Source organism: Crotalus tigris, unplaced genomic scaffold (assembly GCF_016545835.1).
Source record: "Crotalus tigris isolate CLP2741 ecotype Arizona unplaced genomic scaffold, ASM1654583v1 scf7180000018125.1543573, whole genome shotgun sequence".
Classification (NCBI taxonomy): Eukaryota; Metazoa; Chordata; class Lepidosauria; order Squamata; family Viperidae; genus Crotalus; species Crotalus tigris.
This window is the reverse complement of record NW_024096837.1, coordinates 1,352,369-1,374,280: the sequence shown is the minus strand read 5'-3', so window position 1 is coordinate 1,374,280 and position 21,912 is coordinate 1,352,369. Positions and strand designations below refer to the sequence as shown.

The 21,912-nt window shown below is 36.0% G+C and overlaps 1 protein-coding gene across 3 annotated transcripts in view; it reads right to left on the bottom strand.

Annotated features, from left to right (window-relative positions):
- SLC6A1 (solute carrier family 6 member 1) overlaps positions 1–20,414 on the bottom strand; it is a 74,563-nt gene extending 54,149 nt beyond the window's left edge. The window contains exon 1 of one of the 3 annotated variants that reach the window (XM_039348250.1): positions 20,304–20,414. The gene's annotated coding sequence lies outside the window, so the exon portion shown is untranslated. Of the gene's footprint in view, positions 1–19,158; positions 19,605–19,885; positions 20,279–20,303 lie in introns of those variants that run through there. The other 2 variants (XM_039348249.1, XM_039348251.1) reach the window with 2 other exon arrangements.
- Positions 20,415–21,912: the final 1,498 nt, after the last annotated feature.

Here is a 21,912-nt window from a genome sequence, read left to right as displayed (position 1 = left end):
GACTCTCATCCACATCCCTCCTCCCATCAACAACTAACTCTAAAAGCAAAAGAGAAAAGATGGCTACATTTCCATCTGTTGTCAAAGCAAGAACATCCGATGTTAGCAGCATTGACACCTACAAAATTGGATAAGGGAAAACTAGAGCTTAATTTCTCAAATGAATCATAAAATCTTTGGAAGAATCAAATTACTTATTTGTAAATGAATCACATTTAAATTGTTGATATACAAACTTTCTTTGATTGTATTCCAGTGAAATTTTGTTTGTCAATAATGCAATTTTATTCTGAATTTTAATTTCTTGTACTTCAAATAGCAGCTTTCATACCCACCTTCTTCGATTTCAAAGAGAAAAGAAAAACTGGGTTCTGCTTCAGCTTTGTTTTTAAGCCTATGGTGAACGATTAGATAAAACATGCATTCTACCACAGAAAAGTTGTGGGGTTACTCCAGATCTTTAATATTGCTATTAATAGTCATAAGAAAAAGTAAACTTATAAGTTTCATTATCATTTAATTCGCTCTATGGCCCAAATGTCCTGTTAACATAATGACTCTGAAGAGCTGGTTTGTTAAAAATGAATGTTTATGGTATTTTATGCTGTACATATAAATGCAAAATATTTTCACTGTAAACTGGCTGACATAAGAATCTATGAAATGTCCTAGTAGAGACAAATTAAAAAAGAATCCAAAGCATTATGTTTTAATTTAAAAATTAAATAAATTACTAATTCAGAGTGAGATCATATTCTTAAGTCAATGGTGGTATTTGACTTAAAATGCATAAATAAATTGGATTCACATAGATCTTTAGTGGAATAATTTTTTATAGGAATCAGCTGCAATCCAGGAAAACTGTTGCCACATATAGACTGGATGTGCATGCATACTTAATGTTTTATTTATTTTGGCAAAATGCCTTCTTTCTTTTTAACACAATTCTAATACGGAGAATATATTAAAAACATATTTTGCCATACTGAACTGCTGGTGCTCCGGCGAAAAGGAAAGAAATATTCAGAACCCATAAATGGATAGAAATTCAAGCGTATGAATTGCGCTTTGATTTTCAAACATACAAACAAGTAATCATTATGCCTTTTATCTTGTTTTTATTACAGGAATCCATTTGTTTAGCTATCTACATAATTTGCCATCTCAGAATTCTAGGCTGGAGGATAAAATGCAATATGGCAGAAAACTCTGAAATCGCAATGCAGTACGGATTTCTGCACAAGAGCAGTTACATTATCTTGTGTGGCACGTGCATCGTTGCCAAGGCAACCAGTATCCTTCACCCAGCTCTATTATTATGGCTATTAGAGGCTTTAAGGCTTTTGGTGTCCACGCCATCACTCTGAACTGGTTTTTACTAATAACCCTTAAGTTCAGATGCTAAAAATATTCTAAAAATGTTGATGAGAAATCTTATTTTTGAAATAAAGGGAAATAAAGGGAATCTTGTATGCCAATGGCAATCTTGGAAACTAAATCAGCTAGAAAGAAGCAGTTTATATAATTATTAATCCAAGTAAATGTAATGACAATTCACCACAGATTTTCAGGTTTCTGCAAGGAATAAGTATGCAAATATTTAGGACTATTGAACAAGACAACCATATTTGCTTCATAATTACCTTAAGGGCAAAATCTCATTGCACATCTATTGCAGTGAAAAATTAACTAGCCACCAGTATAATCATCAAATAATAAATATATTAATAAAATATAGGTTTGAAATGATAGCTCCTACCTTTTAATGCTTTCCCTGAAATATTGAAAGTTCATGTTCCTATTATGAAAATGGAAGTCATTATAATTCTGAGTATGGTTTACATAATGGCATAAAACTTTTCATATTTGGAAAAAGCATTATTGATGAATAGAATAGAATAGAATAGAATAGAATAGAATAGAATAGAATAGAATAGAATAGAATAGAGCAGAGCAGAGCTGGAAGGGACCTTGGAGGTCTTCTAGTCCAGCCCCCTGCTCAAACAGGAGAACCCATACCATCTAGACAAGTGACGGTCTAGCCTCTTTTTAAAAATTTCCACTGATGGAGGACCCATGATTTCTGGGGTCAAGCAATTACACTGGTTAATTGTCCTCACTGTCAGGAAGTTTCTCCTTAATTCCAGGTTGCTTCTCTCTTTGATCAGTTTCCAACCATTGTTTCTTGTCCTGCCCTCTGTTGCTTTGGTGAATAACATGACCCCCTCTTCTTTGTCTCAGCCCCTCAAATACTGGAATACTGCTATCATGTCTCCCCTATTTCTTCTTTTCTTTAGACTAGCCAAACCCAAGTCCTGCAGTCATTCTTCGTATGTTTTAATCTCCAGGCCTTTGATCATCTTAGTTGCTGTTCTCTGAATTTTTCCCAAACTCTCAACATCTTTTTTGTGATATGGTGACCAAAATTGGCTGCAGTATTCCAGTTGTGGTCTTACTAGGGTTTTATAAAGCAGTCTTAATACTTCGCGTGATATTGATACTATGCCTCTGTTTATACAATCCAAGATTGTATTAGATTTTGGTTGCTGCTGCACACTGCTGGTTCATGGTTAAGTGATTGTCCACTAGGACTCCAAAGTCCCTCTCACAGTTACTGTTTTTAGTCAGGCCTTGCCCAATCTGTACTTGTACCTTTGATTTTTCTTACCTAAATGTAAAACTGCTTTTCTCTACATTGAAACTCATTTTGTTGGATAGGGCCCATTGTTCAAGTTTGTCAAGATCTTTTTGGATCATGAGTTTGTCTTCTGGGGGTGTTGTCTACTCCTGCCATATTGGTGTCATCTGCAAATTTGATGTTCCCCTTCAATTCCCTCATCTAAGTCATTTATGAAGATATTGAAGAATACTGGACCTAAGATGGAACCTTGTGCTACCCCCTGCTTACTTCTCTCCATGTGGATGTAGTGCCATTGAGGACTACTTGTTGTGTACGATTTGCCAGCCAGCTACAGATCCATCTGGTGGTGATGTTGTCTATTCCACCTTTTTCTAAGTTACCAAGGAGTAGGTTGTGGTCTACTTTATCAAATGCCTTGCTGAAGTCTAAGTATACTATGTCCACAGTATTTCGCTGTTCTGTTAGTTTAGTCACTTTGTCAAAGAATGATAAGATTGGTTTGACATGATCTGTTTTTAACAAACCTATGCTGGCTACTAGTTATAACTTTGTTTGCTTCTAGTTGTTCGCAGATCTGTTTTTTGATTATCTTTTCTAGGATCTTCCCAGGTATTGATGTTAAATTGATTGGTCTGTAGTTTCCTGGGTCTGTTTTTTTCCCCTTTTTTTGAAGATGGGAACCACATCAGCCCTTTTCCAATCCTCAGATACTTCCCCTGTGCTCCAGGATTTTTGAAAGATGTGGTGCGATGGTACTGAGATAACATCTGCCAGTTCCTTCAGAACTCTGGGATGTAATCTGTCAGGTCCCGGTGATATATATTTGTCACGGTCGGATAGGTGTTCTCTTACCATTTTCTTGCTTATTTTAATTTTTGTTTCTAATTTGTCTTTTGCAGTGCTTTTTTGGGGGGTATGTTGGGCTATAGTTTCTTTTTGGGTGAAGACTGATGCAAAGTATGAGTTAAGCAGCTCTGTTTTCTCCCTGTTGCCTGTTATTTCCTTGCCATCTTCTCTCTTTAGTGGACCTACAGTTTCCTTGACTTTTTTCTTGTTGTTAATATGTTGGAAGAAACTTTTTTTTATTATCCATGATTTCTGTTGCAAGTCTTTCTTTGTTCTGAGCCTTTGTTTTCCTGACTTCATCTTAGAATGTTTTGGCTGTCTGCTGATAATCAGTTATGTGCCCCTCTTTCCATTTTTTGTATTTGTCCTTTTTGTCTTTCAGTTTGTCAGACAGATCTTTGTGCAGCAATGCTGGTTTCTTCTTGAATTTCTTGTTTTTATTTTTCAGTAGTATTGTGCTGGTATAGGCTTTTATGATCGCATTTTTCAGAGTTTCCCATGCTTCTTGGGTTGTTTTCCCCTTTAGGATTTTCATCCATGTTTTCATGAGGTGCAGCCCATCTCTTGCCAGGAGTCCTTCATGCAGGAAATGCAGTCCATGATCCAGGAAACCAAAGTTTTCTTGGGGACACCAACCATTTAGCCATTTATTTCTAGAATTCTTTTTCCCCTCAATGGGTGTTGACCTTTCACTGGGAGTATGGATGAGAACATTACTTGTGCACATAGCTTCTTAAATTTATTGCCTAGTTGTTTGTAATCTCTCACTATTGTACTTAGGTTCTTTGTTGTGTCATTTGTCCCAATGAAGAGGAGGAGGAGGAAAGGGTAGCAATCAATAGGCCTAATTATTTTGGTTAGGTTCTGAGCCGCATCTTTATTTTTGCTCCAGGGAGATAACATACCTCCCTGGATTGTATGTCTGGTCTGCAGATGTATGATTCTGTTCCTTTGAGGATAGAATCTCCTATTACCAACACTTGCCTTCCTTTTGGGGGGCTGCAGTCTGGAGTACTTTTCTGTTTATCTCTGGTGTGTTTCTTGATGTGACTTTTTAAGGAATATTTGAAGTGACTTTTTTAGGGATATTTGAAGTTGTTTCTTTGCTAGGCATCTGCATGTTTTCCTTGGGGGGGGGGTTTGAGGGAGAAATCAATTGCTCAGTTTTAGTGGGGCTGTTTCTGGTTGGGTTGGATTGGGCAGAAAGTGTTTGTTAGTTGTATGCTGCTTCTTTCTTTGAGAATTATGTTTCCTTCTATGTGTGACATACCTCCACTTGTCTTCCTCCAAGGTTTATCAGTAGGGTCAAATCCTCTGGGAGTTATTTGTTTATTAACTGGTTCAGTTTGGGTATAACTTTCTTTCATAGATTGGGGTTTGGCAAGAGTTGCCTCTAAGTTCCTTACTTTTTCATCCAGTAGTTTACATAGTTTACATCTAATGCATGCATAGTTTGGGTGTTCTTTGGGTATAAGCACATACATGGAACATGTATTGCATACCACAATAGTATCAGTCACCTGTTCCATGAGTTTGTTGTTTGAAAATCCATCTTTTTGGTTTTTGCTGTCTGCAGACCCTGGTCTACTGCTATCGATAGCACTTGGTCTGCTGCTGTCTGTAGGCCCTGATCTACCGCCGTCCATAGCACTTGGTCTGCTGCTGTCTGTAGGCACTGGTCTACTGTGCTGCAGTATTTCATCACCCCCACCAACAGCTCCACAGCCACGTGGCTCCTGTTTGCTGGTCCGTTGCACTGGTATTCTGCTTCCTTCAGCAAACAGGGCTGCCTGGATGGTTCACAGTAAGCTCTCCTCTTCTCTCTCTGGCTGGCTTTCCTCCCTTCTCCACTCTCACCGGCTCTCTTATTTCTCCTCTCTGCCAGTCATTGTGCTGCCCTCAGTTGGCTTTCCTCTCCACCCACAGCTGATTCTCCTCTCTGCTCTGCAGACCTTTCTTTTCTTTTTCTCTTCTTCAGTCTTTTTATTTTTCTGATTTATCTTTCCCTCTTTCCCTTTTCTCCTACCATTTTGTCTTAGTTTAAGATAAGTTAGTTTAATAGCAACTTCTCTTCCCACGATGTAACCAAGCTTTCTCTGTGGCCACCATTTTAGAACTATATGTCCATTTCCTTCTGATATATTTAAACATTTGTATATGACAGTACTGTAAGAGCCTCATTATGGTTTTTAAGAATATAGAGTTCATTTTAATTACTAACCAAGGGGTTTTTAGCCAAAACAAAAAAGTTCAATTTATTATTTCCTGTTTTACAAGCACCCATGACAAATTATCTATAGCAGTTATTTCTAAGCTAGATTTATTCCAGCATTTGAAGTATATTCAGTATTAAGGGAAACCAAAATAATGGATGTTTTTGTTTTAAATGTATTAAATATTTATAGCTTAGGATTCCATACATAACAGCTGCTGTCAACATTACTTATGGAAGATAGCAAAACAGAGTTGGACAAGTCTACCAAACTTGCTTTTCAAAGAAAAGAAAAGTCTCTTAGTTAACTGTCGAAGTTTTAAATATAAGAGTGACCTAGGACATATGCACATTTAATAATAATAATAATAATAATAATAATAATAATAATCCAGTCTGAACATCTGGCTGACTGTGCGATGATCCATAATAATAATAATAATAATGCCTTACTAGGAACTGCTTCCATCCTGCGATGATATCTGTAATACCATCAAACATCCACATCTGCCTATCCCAGGTCCTGGGTAAGGACTCGATAGGTAGACAAAATGCCAAATCCAGTCTGAACATCTGGCTGACTGTGCGATGATCGATAATAATAATAATAATAATAATAATAATAATAATAATAATAATAATAATAATAATAATCATCATCATCATCATCAATGGTGCATTGGAAGATCTGCAAAAAATATCATTTGCCTGTAAGCAAAAACTGGTGGGATCATAAAATAGAGAAAGTCATAGAAAATGATAAAATTAAACTGCTCTGGGACTTCAGAATTCAAACAGACAAGCACCTGCAACATAACACCCCAGACTTAACAATTGTCGATAAGGAAGACAAAAAAGTCTGGATAGTGGACGTGGCAGTGCCTGGAGATAGCAGAATAGAAGAGAAAGAACTGGAAAAGATAACAAAATACAAAGACCTACAAATAGAAATAGAAAGACTGGCAAAAGCAAGCAAGGCTAGTACCAATAGTCATAGGCTCCTTGGGTGCAATCCCAAAACAACTGGAGCACCACTTGAACACAATTGGCATTGACAAATTCGCTATTAGTCAATTGCAAAAGGCAGCCTTATTAGGAACTGCTTCCATCCTGCGACGATATCTGTAATACCATCAAACATCCACATCTGCCTATCCCAGGTCCTGGGTAAGAACTCGATAGGTAGACAAAATGCCAAATCCAATCTGAACATCTGGCTGACTGTGCGATGATCGACAATAATAATAATAATAATAATAATAATAATAATAATAATAATAATAATAATAAAGTTGGAAGAGATCTTGGAGGTCATCTAGTCCAACCCCCTGCTCAGGCAGAAAACCCTATACCATTTCAGACAAATGGCTGTCCAGTCTCTTCGTAAAAACTTCCAGTGTTGGAGCATTCACTGCTTCTGGAGGCAGGTTGTTCCACTGGTTAATTGTTCTAACTGTCAGAGAGTTTCTCCTTAGTTCTAGGTTGCTTCTCTCCTTGATTAGTTTCCATCCGTTGCTTCTTGTCCTGCCTTCAGGCGCTTTGGAAAATAGCTTGACTCCTTTTTCTCTGTGGCAGCCCCTGAGATATTGGAACACTGCTATCATGCACCCCCCCGCCTGTCCTTCTCTTCATTAAACTAGACATAACCAATTCCATCAACCTTTCCTTAAATGTTTTAACCTCCAGTCCCCTAATCATCTTTGCTGCTCTTCTCAGCACTCTTTCTAGAGTCTCAACATCTTTTTTATATCATGGTGACCAAAACTGGATGCAGTATTCCAAGTTTGGCCTTACCAAGGCTTTGTAGAGTGGTATTAATACTTCGCGTGATCTTGATTCTATCCCTCTGTTAATGCAGCCTAGCACTGTGTTGGCTTTTTTGGCAGCTGCAGCACACTGCTGGCTCATATTTAAGTGATTGTACATTAGGACTCCAAGATCCCTCTCACAGTTACTGCTATTGAGCAAGGTACCCCCTATATTATACCTATACATTTGGTTTTTCTTGCCTAAATGTAGAACCTTACTTTTTTCACCATTGAATTTCCTTTTGTTAGATAGCGCCCAGTGTTCAAGTCTGTCCAGATCCTCCTGTATCCTAAGCCTGTCTTCTGGAGTGTTGGCTATTCCTGCCAGCTTGGTGTTGTCTGCAAATTTGATGAGTTCCCCATCTATCCCCTCGTCCAAATCATTGATGAAGATGTTGAAGAGCACTGGGCCCAGAACAGAGCCCTGGGGCACCCCACTACACACTTTCCTCCATGTAGATGTGGTTCCATTGAGGACCACACGCTGAGTATGGCCGGTCAGCCAGCTATGGATTTGATCTAGTCCTATTCTGTGCTTAGGTCAATCTAATTCTAAATGGATTTTAAAAATCTAGGACCGAATCATTCTTGGAAATGATTATTCATAATAAACATTGGATGAGTTGAGTGGTGGTCTTTCCTTTGCAAAGTAGCAAACAAACTGCTAAGGTCACTCTTCAACTAGCTGAAGAGTTCCCACCTAAATAGTCAGAAGCACTCAAGGGATATATTTCACAATCGGAGCATTCCTAAGGCTTAGGAATGGGTTTAAAGGTGAATGGAGATTTAATAAATGCCAACTGCTTACTTGCCTGCCCATTCTGGCAACTGGACAGTGCAGATAGGTCTTTAGGAAAGAAATTAGGAATAATATTGCCTCTAACTACCTCTTGAAATTTTACTATAAGAAAAACCTAAGTAACTCTGTAGCATTCTAATCTTACATGAAAATTTGATTAACCCTGGTAATAAGAAAGAAAACATGATATAATTTTAAGGTATTGCACTATGACTTGGGACATGCATATTCAAGTCAATCCATACCTACTGAATGACAAATGGTCAATCACTGTCTATCAGCCAAACTTATCCTATGCTGTTCCAAAGGTATAAGATAGCAGGAGGAAGTATTATATACATTTCCTTCACTTCAGGGAATAAAAACAGGATACAAACCTAACAATAAATAAGAGTTATGGGTCTTGAGCTCCCAGATGAATTTTATCCAAAATATAGTCTTTCTCCTGGAACTTTTAGCCTCACCTTTACAACCAATGTTGTAAGCAAGGAATTAAACAAAATACCTAGTATACCAAGTTTACTAAAATGATTCAGTACAAAATAAATATAATGCAAAGCATGTGACAAAAATCCTTCAATAAAGTATAAACCTACAAGTGTCCTCAATTAAAACTCCTTGCATAAGAATGATATCTTATAGTAGTTTTCATATTTCAACTCAAAAATGTGAAGCATGTCATGTATATGACTATGAGAATGGCCCAAGAAATGTCGGTCAAATGTTGGTCACTGATCACTGCTGAATTGAAGAATCATGGAGAAACTGGATACATTTCCATTGCTTTATCTTAATCATTTAGTTAAACAGATTAAATGGATAGCTGTACAAAAAAGTATTTACAAAATATCAATTCATTTGACTGAACAAAATACTGAGAACATTTTGTTCACACATAAATATATTTACACCTGTTTTTTTCACTTCAAAACTTAGAAGCTAAGTGATAGTTAAATGACATATTTAAGTCAGTAAATATAGGTAATAGTTGTACTGTATTTTATGTACATTTTTTGCTTCCATCTTAGAAATTGGGTTAATAGCAAAGATGTTTAGGCATTCATGAGGCATTATGTAAAAGAAATGGTGGAAATAAAGTGATACAAGTTCCTGAGTTCCTGAGATTTTTTTTTGAAAGATTCTTTGTAAATTTAATCTTTCCACCATCAATGGATTTTTCTCATTTACATAAACAATTTTATACCCGCTCTAGATTTCTGCATATTATTTTAGCACTGCAGTTAAAATTAGCATTATTATAAATAATATGCTTCACCTCCTTTGCCTTTCAGCTACAATATTTTACATAGGTGCACATTTGTTCAAATGATTTTGTTTATAGTGTCCATGGCAAAAGATCTTGTCCAAAATGTACTGAACTTTTATACAACAAAGCATTTTGACTGATCCTTGGGAACTTTTCTGTTTCTGCTTTTTGGAAGATTAAGAAGGAAAGAAAGTCACTAAAGTTTTTACCTTCCATTCTTGGGAATATGAATCCCAATATTTATAATTACATTTATTTTCATCTTTTTGGAGATATGGAAAAGAGATAAACTCAGCAGCATAGCCCAGTTAGGCAAGGTTGCCCAGTGAAGGAATGCTATGCACTCTCAGGGAACACATCTCCCACAAAGCTTTTATAAAATCCTCTTTAACACACCATTGAACATTTTACATGGAACAAAGGAACACAGATAAACAATGGGAATGCAACAATTAATTAGTGATTAATCTAGCAAGAAAAGTCTCTGATTTATGAAAATATACAGTATATGAATTCTGTGATCTTCTGGTATTTCAAATATCTCAAACTTTATTCGCTATAAGGTTAAACATATTTATAAATATTTCATCTGGTAGCAGAGTCTTTTAAAGAAATCCCAGGATCATTGAAAAGTACTGAGATCATAATTTATCAGTTATTTCATTTTATCTGCAATATCCACATGAATCTCTTTAACAATGTAATTTAACTTAGTAGTTTCCAAAACAATCAAGAGACTCAAGGGAAGGAAACATTAAGGAATATCCCAATGGTCATGATAAGTACAGTATAACTGAGTAACAAATATTTTATTTTCCACATCAGATGATACTAAAGACACTAGCAATAACATAATATTAAATTATATGGGCCAGTAATGTTTTACTTCTGAAAAACACTAGAAGCTTGTTTGTAAGATAATAATAAATGTAATTACAATTAAATGCAATGGACTGACGAACTGAAGTCACTGCCTGCTTCTTGTACTATTTTTTTCTATTAGTCATTATTCTTAGTAGGCAAATTACAGCTAACTTTGGTCTCATAAATTAGCAATAGTATGTTTTGTGTGTTTGTAAATATTTGTTTATAAATAAATGTGTATGTTTAGGGGCAGGGGTATGATCAGGAGTCATCAGGAGATATATTTGATTTGAAGGAGATTTTACTTTGCATATTTGAAGGCAACGTTATTGAAGGAAATATTAATTCCTGATACATAATTTTGCACTTTAAAATATACTTAGTACACATAAAATACATAGTACCGTATGTAGGGTACTTTTCATTCATCTTTTTTTTTCCTAGAAAAGATTATTTCCTGAGAAAAGGAATTTTAAATGCCATATTTTCATTTATTACTGAAAGAGCTTTTGGCTCACTTCAAATTTTATCATGTTTAGTTATATCTTAGGGAAAGGAATGCATCTCTTTTAACAGTCCTTCAACAAAATGTATTTCTAAGTGGAAATTTATAATTTCCACTGAATGAACCAAACAACAAAAATGATCAGGGGACTGGAGGCTAAAACAAATAAGGAATGATCGCTGGAATTGGGTATGTCTAGTTTAATGAAGAAAAGGATGAGGAGTGACATAATATCAGTGTTCCAATATCTCAGGGGCTGCCACAAAGAAGAGGGAATTAAGCTATTCTCCAAAGCACATGAGGGCAGGACAAGAAACAATGGGTGGAAACTAATCAAGGAGAGAAGAAACCTAGAACTAAGCAGAAATGTCCTAGAACTACAGAGAAACTTCCTGACATTTAGAACAATTAATCAGTGGAACAACCTGCCTCCAGAAGCTGTGAATGCTCCAACACTGGAAGTTTTTAGGAAGAGACTGGGCAGCCATTTGTCTGAAATGGTATAGGGTTTCCTGCCTGAGCAGGAGGTTGGACTAGATGACCTCCAAAATCCTTTCCATCATCATCATCATCATCATCATCATCATCATCATCAATCACCATCATCTTATAATAATAATAATAATAATAATAATAATAATAATAATAGTAATGAACCTCAGTCAACTGAACATTCAAATTGGCTGATGCTGATGGTTGACACGGGTTGCTACCAGCATCCTATTATTATTATTATTATTATTATTATTATTATTATTATTATTATTATTATTATTATTATTATCATCATCATCATCATCATCATCATCATCATCATCATCACTATTATTATTATTATTATCTCTAAAATCTACTGTACTTTTTTTGAATAGCATTAAACAAATAATGGAAGAGAGCTTGTAGATTGCATTTTTAAAAATCAACTTATAATTTTAGTAGTAATCAAAACACTCATTTTTATAAAAGTATAAATCTGAAAAGTAACAGTGATCTACAGTTTTTAAATTTGAATTAGGGGATTCTAATCTGATTAATGAGAATCATCTGAAAAGTCCAAGAATAACAACACTGTACTATTGTATCATCATCTTAAATTGTTATTGAGAAAAAAAATCTACAATTAGAATTGTTTTAGAAAAGAATAAACAATTATTTCTATTCAGTGCCATGGAAGTAGGCTTCTGGTTGCACAACTCGTATTCCACTTCCTTTCCTCCTTACTGCTTCCCACCAAACAATTCCAACTCTGCTCCAGAGATTGCTTAAATCTCCCAGAACTGATTTGTGACAAAAACAGGGGCTGCAAAGGCTAAAAGGAATATATTCTGCAGTTAAGTGTCCTTAGGTCTGGTAGTGTAATTGATACAATCAGATAAAAGCTAATTTTATCTTTATAATAGGTGGTCTTCTTAATAATGAAGGTAAAATTTGTGGAGCACATATTTAACTATATGGAATGTAAAAGGAGTATTGTAGATATTTGCATATTCCTCACTGCCTAGGCAATTCCCCATGAGATTTATAATATCAATAAACACCACAATCAAATCAACATAAAAATGTTTATTTGTTCCATTTATACTCGACAGGAGCATAAAAATTAAAAAAAGTCTCCTTTTCTGAGATTATCTCATGTTAGCCTATAGAACACAAATAATAATGCTTTTTATGGATCCAATGATCTTTGGAATAAAAATATACATTATCAGTATTTTAATTGTATTTGTATAATGATCTAATGATAAAATTACATTGTTTGTAATGATTAACAAAATATAAACAATACACATGTTAAACAGAATGGGAGGCAGACTTTGAAATATTTTAATTAGATAAAATTAATTAAATTACATTGGGACCATCAGTCATTGGGAAATTAATTCAGTTACCACACCAAGTCACACAGATTATGAATTCCCTCCCTTCCCATGTAAGAGTTTTTTAAAAAGTAAGGAGGTAGGGAAGAAGAAGAGGGGGAAGAGAAGAGCCCTTATTCTTATTTCTTCTAATAGATGCTCTTGGTAATTCACAACTGAAGCATCTGGGGAAATGTTAAATTGTCTCAAATCTAAGTAGATTTCTCCTAGATAAAATAAAAACAGACAAGTCAGCTGCATTCTATGTGATAACATGTGTATATTGATAAATTTTAGAAATTCGTAACATAAATTTTTAGTTCATGGGTTTAGTATTTCTAACATTGTCAAATGATGTTATTGACAGTATTTGATCTTCATAGTGCATGATTTACACCAGTGGTTCTTAACCTGGGCGATATTGCCCCCCCATGGGGCGATTTCATTTTTCAGGGGGCGATGGAACGAAAAGGGGCGACAGGGGGGCGAACGAATGAAAAGGGGGCGATATGGGGGCGATGGAGCGAGAAGTTTTGGGGACACTTTTGAGACTTTTTCGTACAGTGAATCGCTGTATATCTGTCGTACAAAAACATCAGATCGCTCGCTATTAGTGGATTGAATTGTGTTTTCAAATGTTCCTCCAGCTAGCTTCAGTACAGAATGCCGTACGTATGTGAATATGCATCGCTTATCTTCATGCGCATTGCGCAGCAGCTTCTACCCATACAGTGGCACGCCATTGGCCAGAATATGGGAGATATGGGAAAAAGACTGGAAATAAATTATTTGCATCAATATGTCCTGATGACAATTTTAAAGAAAACAAAAAAAGTGTTTGCATAAATTGAAGAATTATTTCCTATGTTGTGATTGAGAGGTTATGTTGGGGGAGGGGGGCGATGACAACTTCCTCATTGGCTCAAGGAGGCGATTCGTTCAAAAAGGTTAAGAACCACTGATTTACACTACAGATTACACAACTTTGCTACAGATGAACTTGTAAAATTGAGCGTTACAATACCACTTATTAACAATTGACCATTTAAATCCTCATATTAAATATAAACGGTATGCTTGAGTTAGGAAAATAGCACTGAATTTATCACATTCTCATAAGCAAGGAAATTCTAAGTTTCATTGTGATTTTATTTACATAGCAGTTAATTATTTTAAAAATATGAATATTTTATTTGTATGGATGTTTCAAAAACACTTTGAAACTAATTTGTATTTGATTTTGTTAAACAGAAAAACAAAATCTCAAAACTATTTGGTTTAATAAATTCTGACATAAAAAGCATGAACTCAAAATTTAGCTGATCTATTAATTTTATTTTGAAATTTTATTTTGACATTAAGCCTTCGAAACTAACATAAAATCAGATACAGTTTCCTTGCTTTTATAAGAGCATGTAACAGCTTACATATTTTTTAAAAAAGAAATTAAGGCAGTCTGAACATTTTTTTTTTAGATTTCAATATCATTGTATTGGCTTGTAAATGTAAAAATAAATGCATTTCCTTTTTAGAGTATTTAAAGGTGCCCTTTACAATAAACTTTGGCTGCCATCACATAACATCATATTGGCACTAAACATCATTATTTCATTGTTTATCTTTAGCAATGACCTTTACTTTTGAATGCTGCCACAAATACATCTTTTATTATCATTCGCTAAGCAAAAATGTCCAGTTCATCATTCTAATGTTTGGAATTATTCTTCTCCTACTAAAGGCTATGACAATTCCTTTAAGAACAACACTATGTCACTGAAATATGATGACATCATTGGTATTTTCCTGAATAGCGTCTTTTACTACCATCTTGCATTTTCATAATATGCAGACAGTAATAAAATGACACTACTGATAGAATTTTGTAACTGAGTTAAAAGCCCAGGAAAATTGTGAAATAAGTTTCTAATTAGATATTAGTTTTGTCTTAAGTAGTTATGTTTTATACCATATTTACTATTAGATGTGAAATCAGGTATGGGTTAAAGAAATTCAGTGCTTTTCTTTTTAAATAATTCTGGCAACTTACAATTTGAGCAGTTTTCTAAATACTCTATTCTGTTTTATTTTTATATCAAGGAAGAATCTTTTAATACTGATGGCAATAATTTCATTCATGATGAGATTTTCCAAATTGGTCAAATTTGTTTAAAATAAAAGGATGAATTAATGATGTTATTTAAAGAACTAAAATATTATTTGAATTATTTGCCGATGGTAATTGAGAAATTCAGTCTCTTTATCCTATAGGCTATAGACCATAAACCATAGCTATAACAAATCTATATAATAACTGTAAGTTTATAAATGTTTATTCAAAAATAAACTCTTTCAATTCCATATGGAACATTCTCGATTACAAGTATGTGCAGAATTGCAGGTTTAAATTTCAATAATCAAAGTCTTACCAATGTATTTTAGTCAAGAAATCATAAGCTACAATTATATAGCTACACTTATCATCATCATCTCACATATTCTGTGCTTTTAAAATGTGTAGATCAAATGAAACTCTTTCTTAATCCAGTTTATTTATAAAACATGACATGCAAACTACAGTACTGTACCAATATACAAAACACTTTGCTATAAAATTATTTTTTTCAGTCTGTTCTGACATGCAGAACCATTTTGTCATATAGTTTCTTTGCACTGATTTCAGGCTGTCATCCTGCCTCTGTATAAAACCTTACTCCAGCCATGCTCCAATACAAATAAACTGATGTGATCTTTCAGATAAATCGGAAAATAACGTGCTTAAGAAGATGTTTATGGTCTTCATGTTATGTCATTTCTTCAGTATGGAAACATCCTATTTGTTGATATCACTTGTGGGAGGAGCCTTGTAGCTCTATCATTTCATATATCCTATTTTCCACCCCACTGACATTTATAATCATGTTTAATTACACTTGTATTGCACTTTTCTTGATCATTTTTATGTAGAACAAGAGCAGAATGCTATGAAAAATGCAGAGTTAAATTTAAAAATAACAGGCTGAAGCAAACAGGGGAAACAATTCTAGTAAATAATAGGCATTCTACATAGAGCTGGATCTTTCTAAAAAGGTGAAGAGAAGTAATACAAATTTATTTGTCATGAGTTGGTCATTTCCCTTTTTCCGCTCCAGAATAAAATGCATGGATGGGTACCATGTTTAAGGAATGTAATATTTCACATTATACTACTATACTACTGTTATCTCAACATGACATATGTTTCTTTGAAATAAATATTATAGTTTGTGAAATTAAATTTCAAGAAAATAAGAATATTTAAGATTTAAACTAATACTAATGTACTTAAATATTACATCATCAATAATTGACAATTTAGATGAAACTACAGTCATAATTAGGGGTTAATTCAGTTATTTGATATTCAAGCACTATTTCATATAATTTTCTCAAGTTACAAATCAGCAGAGCAATAAATAATCTCTTCCTGTATGTTTACTTTCTCAGTGATTTCTCAGAATTTTAATCCTATACACCAGGCTTTCCTTCCAAGCAGAAACAATTTTATAGTTACAGGGGCATGTACTCCAGGACTTTTAAGAGGATAAATTAAGTGGAGAAATACTATAACATCATCTTCAAAATTAGTAATTTGTTACTTTTGTGATCAAACATCGTGCAGTAAGAAGAAAACAGTAGGAAAAGGTTGTGTTCTAAATAAATGTATTATTAAGATGTATTTCATTCTTCCTTTCTCAACTTAGAAGGACGCATGGTCTGTCTCCAATTCTAGTAGATACCTTATGAAAGCTTGTTATAACATTGCAAATATTTGTTTACATTGTACATTTAAATTAAAACACAAATTGATTAACAGTCTGAAATAAGAATAGCTCCCACAATTCGTTTTGCCTATAATGAAATCCCCCAAAGCAAAAGAAAACAAAAATTACTCACAAACTGTACATGTGATTATACATTCATTTACATATGACCAATGTTCTTGAAAGAAATCTAATAAAGAGCTATTGATGTAATCCATTTAGAGATAAACACTTTGAGATCCTGTAAATATAATGGATTCTTATATCATAACTACTGGCATCAGTAGATTTTAAAAGTTTTTTTTTTAATCTGGGTTAATACTTGTCTTGATCGTTTTATAACATCCTATAAAATGAGCCTCAACTATATTTCACTTGACTCTTGAAACTCATGTAATTCTATGATATATTTGCTCTAAAGAGATTGATTTGTGCAGGGAAAAACCACTGTCATTCTTTATCTGGATATAAATTGCATAGATTATATGCCCACAATCTATTCCTGTTCTCATTTTCTTTAAAGCTCAGTCATTTCTGTTCATGATATTTAAATATATTCCAATACAGCACAGGAAAGACAGTAAATGAGCAGAAATTATGGCTCTTAAATACATCATGAGCTAATTATAAATGCATTATCGAGATTTTTTTTCTTCCCTAGTTCAATGTAGATATGGATTTGAAATACCTTTCTTTTTCGCAGATGTAAATTTGTAAGGTGGTTAATAAGATTTTATATAATCCTATGTTAATCATCATGGATAAGACATGGTAATGTGTTAAAATGCCACAAATAAAAGTCTACATGTCCCATACATACTAATTCATTTGTAGGTATTGCACTATTTCACCCACTGGCAGCACAGTTTTAGTTTAATGTACAAGTACGTCACATTGATTTTAATAGAGCTTATTCTCAAGGAAGATTCAGGGAACATTTTTTGCTATAGATATGAGAATATTTGTATTAATTTTAATAATATATTACACTTAATCAAATATTGTTAAGAGGGGAGGCATGTTCAATACACAGTATCACATTTTAGTAATCAAAGTATTTGAAATCCCTATGCATATGGCCATTCAATTCTATTTAATATATATATTACTTTGGAACACTGATGATATCAATGGCATGCTAACTATACTAAATGAGCAAATAATTTTCTATTATTATAATTTCAGAATTACCATGTTAAATATTAAAATTCCTGATATCTCATTTAAGAGTAATGTCCAAAATCGCCTCATGGATCCTTGCATTTTCATCTCAAATAATATATATATATAAATAGTAACGGAATGGAAAGATGTCTAATTATCAGACAGTTTTATGGTGATTAATTAGGTCATTAAATTATCTTTAACATATCATTTCACATAAATTTAATGTATATGTTAACATTATATTAATGTTTTTTTATCTGATGAGAATACTTGCTTTGAGAAAGTAGACTAATTGGAACCCAACTAGAATCTTTTAAAACATTTTAATTTACATGCAATGTTAGTCTATCTATGCTTACAACAAAGTAAATCCCATTGAGTTCAATGATATTTAATCTCAAGTAAGATCAATTTATACAAAAATAAAAGGGGGGGTATTATATTAGTATATTAGTTTTGCTAGCAAAAGGCATCGTGTATTTGGTTAAATCCATAATTATTTCTGCAATTCACTGATCCACAGACAAATTAAGGTTAGGTTACAGTAAAGTTCATGGCTGGAAAGAATTCTATCTTTAAATGAAGTGGGAGCAAGAATGAATGCTGGTTTGGGGCAAAGGCTTGTTCAGTAATCTTCATTACCAAAACAATTTCCAAGCATTATGTCATTGTTGATACCACTGTGTGGAAGGCAACACGACAAGAGTGCAAATGGGAAGAAAATAGAAACAGGCAGCCATCAACATAAAGAAGAGGCAAATCTTTGTGTACAACAGGGTTTGTCTCAATACATGCCTCCAGTTTCCCTATGGCAAACAATCCTTCTTGATGCAACAAGAGCAGCCAAAGCAGAATCACGGTCCAAAATGTTACCTTCCATGAACCAGAGAAGTGTCATCAGACACAGTATTTGAAAAAATGTGTTGGCTCTTTTTCAAATCACTTTTTTTTTCATTTTGTTTACAAAAATCTTATACACAGCAGTGCCGTTTATCTTGTTAAGGACAACTTCCTAATTTTTGTTTTCTAGTAGCAGTTAAATAGCCTCCCAATAGTTAAATAACCTTCATGCAAACCAATGGCTAGCTTATTTTCAGAAACCTTAGCCGAAATTTGTATGTTCTAGCACATTCAAGGAAAAGCTATACCGGAGAACAAATAATGATAGCTATATCCTAGAATGCAAACAATCCTGATTCTCCGTTTAATATCAAATATTATTGCTGACATAACCTTTGCACATTAAATCAGGGTACATCATGTCTTGCAGAATAGGTAGCTTCCACAGGTAGAAATTATTGCGACATAGATTAATGGGATACCTGCGTGATAGCAGGACACTTGTTTCTTTTTTGGCAACAGTGTTGTTAACAGCGGCAACTCTGTCTTTTACCTGTCCATCTTTCCAAGATTCGAGGTGCCGGGGATGTGAATACACAATCCTCAACCAATGATCTTTTTCCTCTCCAAAACTATGCCTCCTTTCTTTCCTTTCCCTTCCCGCGGGCGCGCGCGCACACACGCACACACAGAACACACGCGCGCGCGGGCACACACACACACACACACACAAATACAAATACACACACATACACACATACACAAACACGCGGGCCGACAGCCCGCAGAAAAACTGTCAAGCGCAGCGCTTGGATGATTGGTATCACCAAACCAAAAGCAGTGACACTTGGTGTGGAAGTATCACGCAAATAGAAGAAGGGGCGATACGAGAAAGTGGACCAGGGCAGAACGGCTCTTCCTGCAGTCGAAAGAATTAAACAAGGACTATCAAAAAGCAGCGTAGCCACCAAATTCGGCTCTTGAGAACCGTCTTCCTATTCCCCTGAGATGCTAACCTGGGTCAACCTTCAATGTCCCGGCGACGCTCTCAGCGTCCTGCTCTCCTCTCCCTTTTCGCCTTTCCCCCCCCCTCCCCAAAGCCTGGGAAGAGCGCCGTTTCTCCCTCGGTTCCCGGGGATGCTCAGCGCTCTGTCCCGTCTCGAGCTCTCCTCCGCCCCCTTCCCCCCAAAAACGCGCCCTCTGGCTCCTCCAAGCCACTTTCCTAGCGCACCTTCCCCTTCACCCCCGCCTCACTCTTGGGCTCCAGCGCCCGAACCTACCTGCCGGAGTCGAGAGGACGCGCTCGCTGCCTCCAAACGCGCTTGGTCCCGGCCAGCCCGCGCCGCCGTTCCCCCCGCGCGCTATGAATGTTCATTTAAAGCTCGGCGCCTGCTGCTCAGTGGCTGCTCTGCTGTAGCCTCCCGGCTCCGCTCCCTTCTCCCTCAGCCTCGACACAAAGGCGCTCGGGAGCCCGCGTGGAAGAGCCCAGCGCTGCAGCCCCGCCCCCCGCCGGCTGAGACCCACACCTGCCCGGTGGCTCCGCGCCCCACTCCGCCTCTTCCGAAGCAGCCAATGTCCTCCCACAGCCAGGGAACTTGGCCGCAAGTGACGTTCAACACCTGGTGGGGGAAAAAATGGGGGAGGTTAACAAGGCCACTTTTATTGTATTATTGTAGAGGGGAAGCAGAAGACCCCAACCTTCAATCTCTCTCCCTTTCCCTTCCTCTTGAAGGGGAAAAAGCTCACAACGGGTATTCGCCAGGCAAAAAGCTTCCAGATGTTTCCCACCTGCTCCCCAGAGCATCTCCTCTTCTGAGCTTTGCCACTTCAGCTGAAAGGCAGGAAAACACACCCCCTGGGAGTGCAGAAGAGGGGCTGGCCATGACCTAACCAGAGGGCTGGCTACATGATATGCTGTTCCTCCAGAAAAGCATGGAAGATAACAGAACAGTTTGGGCTCTGCCCTGCCCTTCTCTTGGCAACTCTGTCTCTTTCCCTATGGCCCAACCAAGCCCAAGTTCTTTCTACTCTGACACTCAAGGAGAGGATGCAAAAGTTGTGGGAAGCAGCAGAGTAGGATGGGCAGATTTCAGTCACTCAGGCTTTGAGGCCAAGAGATAAGGTAGTGCCTTTGTGGAGGTGTGGTGGACCAATCATTTTGAGCAAGTGCTGGTGATATTCTACCCTGTCTAGAGACAGAGGGTGAGTGAGGCACAGAAGCAGCTGCCAAGGATCCAATCTAACTCTTTCCCTTGATCCAAAGACAGGGAATAACAGAGAAGAGTTGGAAAAAACCACTGGTGTGTTTTGTTTATACTCTTCCAGGTTTGAGGCAGCAGCACAACTCAGGAAAAGCCATGGATAGGAAGAATGTAGGTGTCCCCAGTTAGGGGTTGGATCTCTTTTCCATCCAGCAAGACAGGAGGAAGGAGAAAAGAATCCTACTGTGTTGAATCAATCTTTTGCTTTTATCTTAAAAAGTAAAATGGTAGCATCAAATACCAATGTGAGTAACAGCTTGCAGGCTCAGGACCATAGAAAGATCCTGAGGACTAGATGTGCTTGTAGGGTTTCTTCTATACAACTTATTGATCCAAGGAGAAATAGGTGTTTGGTGACAAATGGACACATTTAACTCAAGAAGCAGTTGCAATGTTACCAACTTAATAAGGACTGGAGAAGAACTAGCACCTGTGTCTTCTTCACCTTCTCCTTTCAATGTATACTTCACCTATCTGTACATAGGACAGCTATGGTTACTAACAATCATAAAAAAGAAAAGGCACAATACTGTATCATAAAGAAAATGAAATCACTGTATGCCAGGTCAGTTTGAAGAAGCCAGGTTGAAGAGGTGACTTTTTCCAGAAAAGTGGAAAGAATGAGAGCTTAGCATTATTTGTGAGCATTTAGTTCAACATAGACCAGGGTCTTGAAAATGTGGCCATCTCTGGGGAACAGAGTTTGTACTGCAACTCCATGATATATATTTGATCATGATGACAAAACTTCTGGATTCAGCAGATGCTTGGAAAATAAGGAAGTTCTCCTGCTGAACTTTTATGTCTGGACAAATTCTTATTAAGGTAGATTTCCCTCAGGTATCAAGCCCTAAGCTCTAAAAAGCTTTACAGTTTAAAACCAAAAGCTTAAACTGGGATCAGAAAAAGAATGAAGCAGAGCAGTTCTTTTAATAGAGATGTACTCAGTTGCATGTGTGCTGCTATCTTGATTTTCACTGAATGTGAGCACCTCTAGCTTATTCAGATTTAATTTTGTTATCTTAATTTGATCAAGGGAAGGTGCA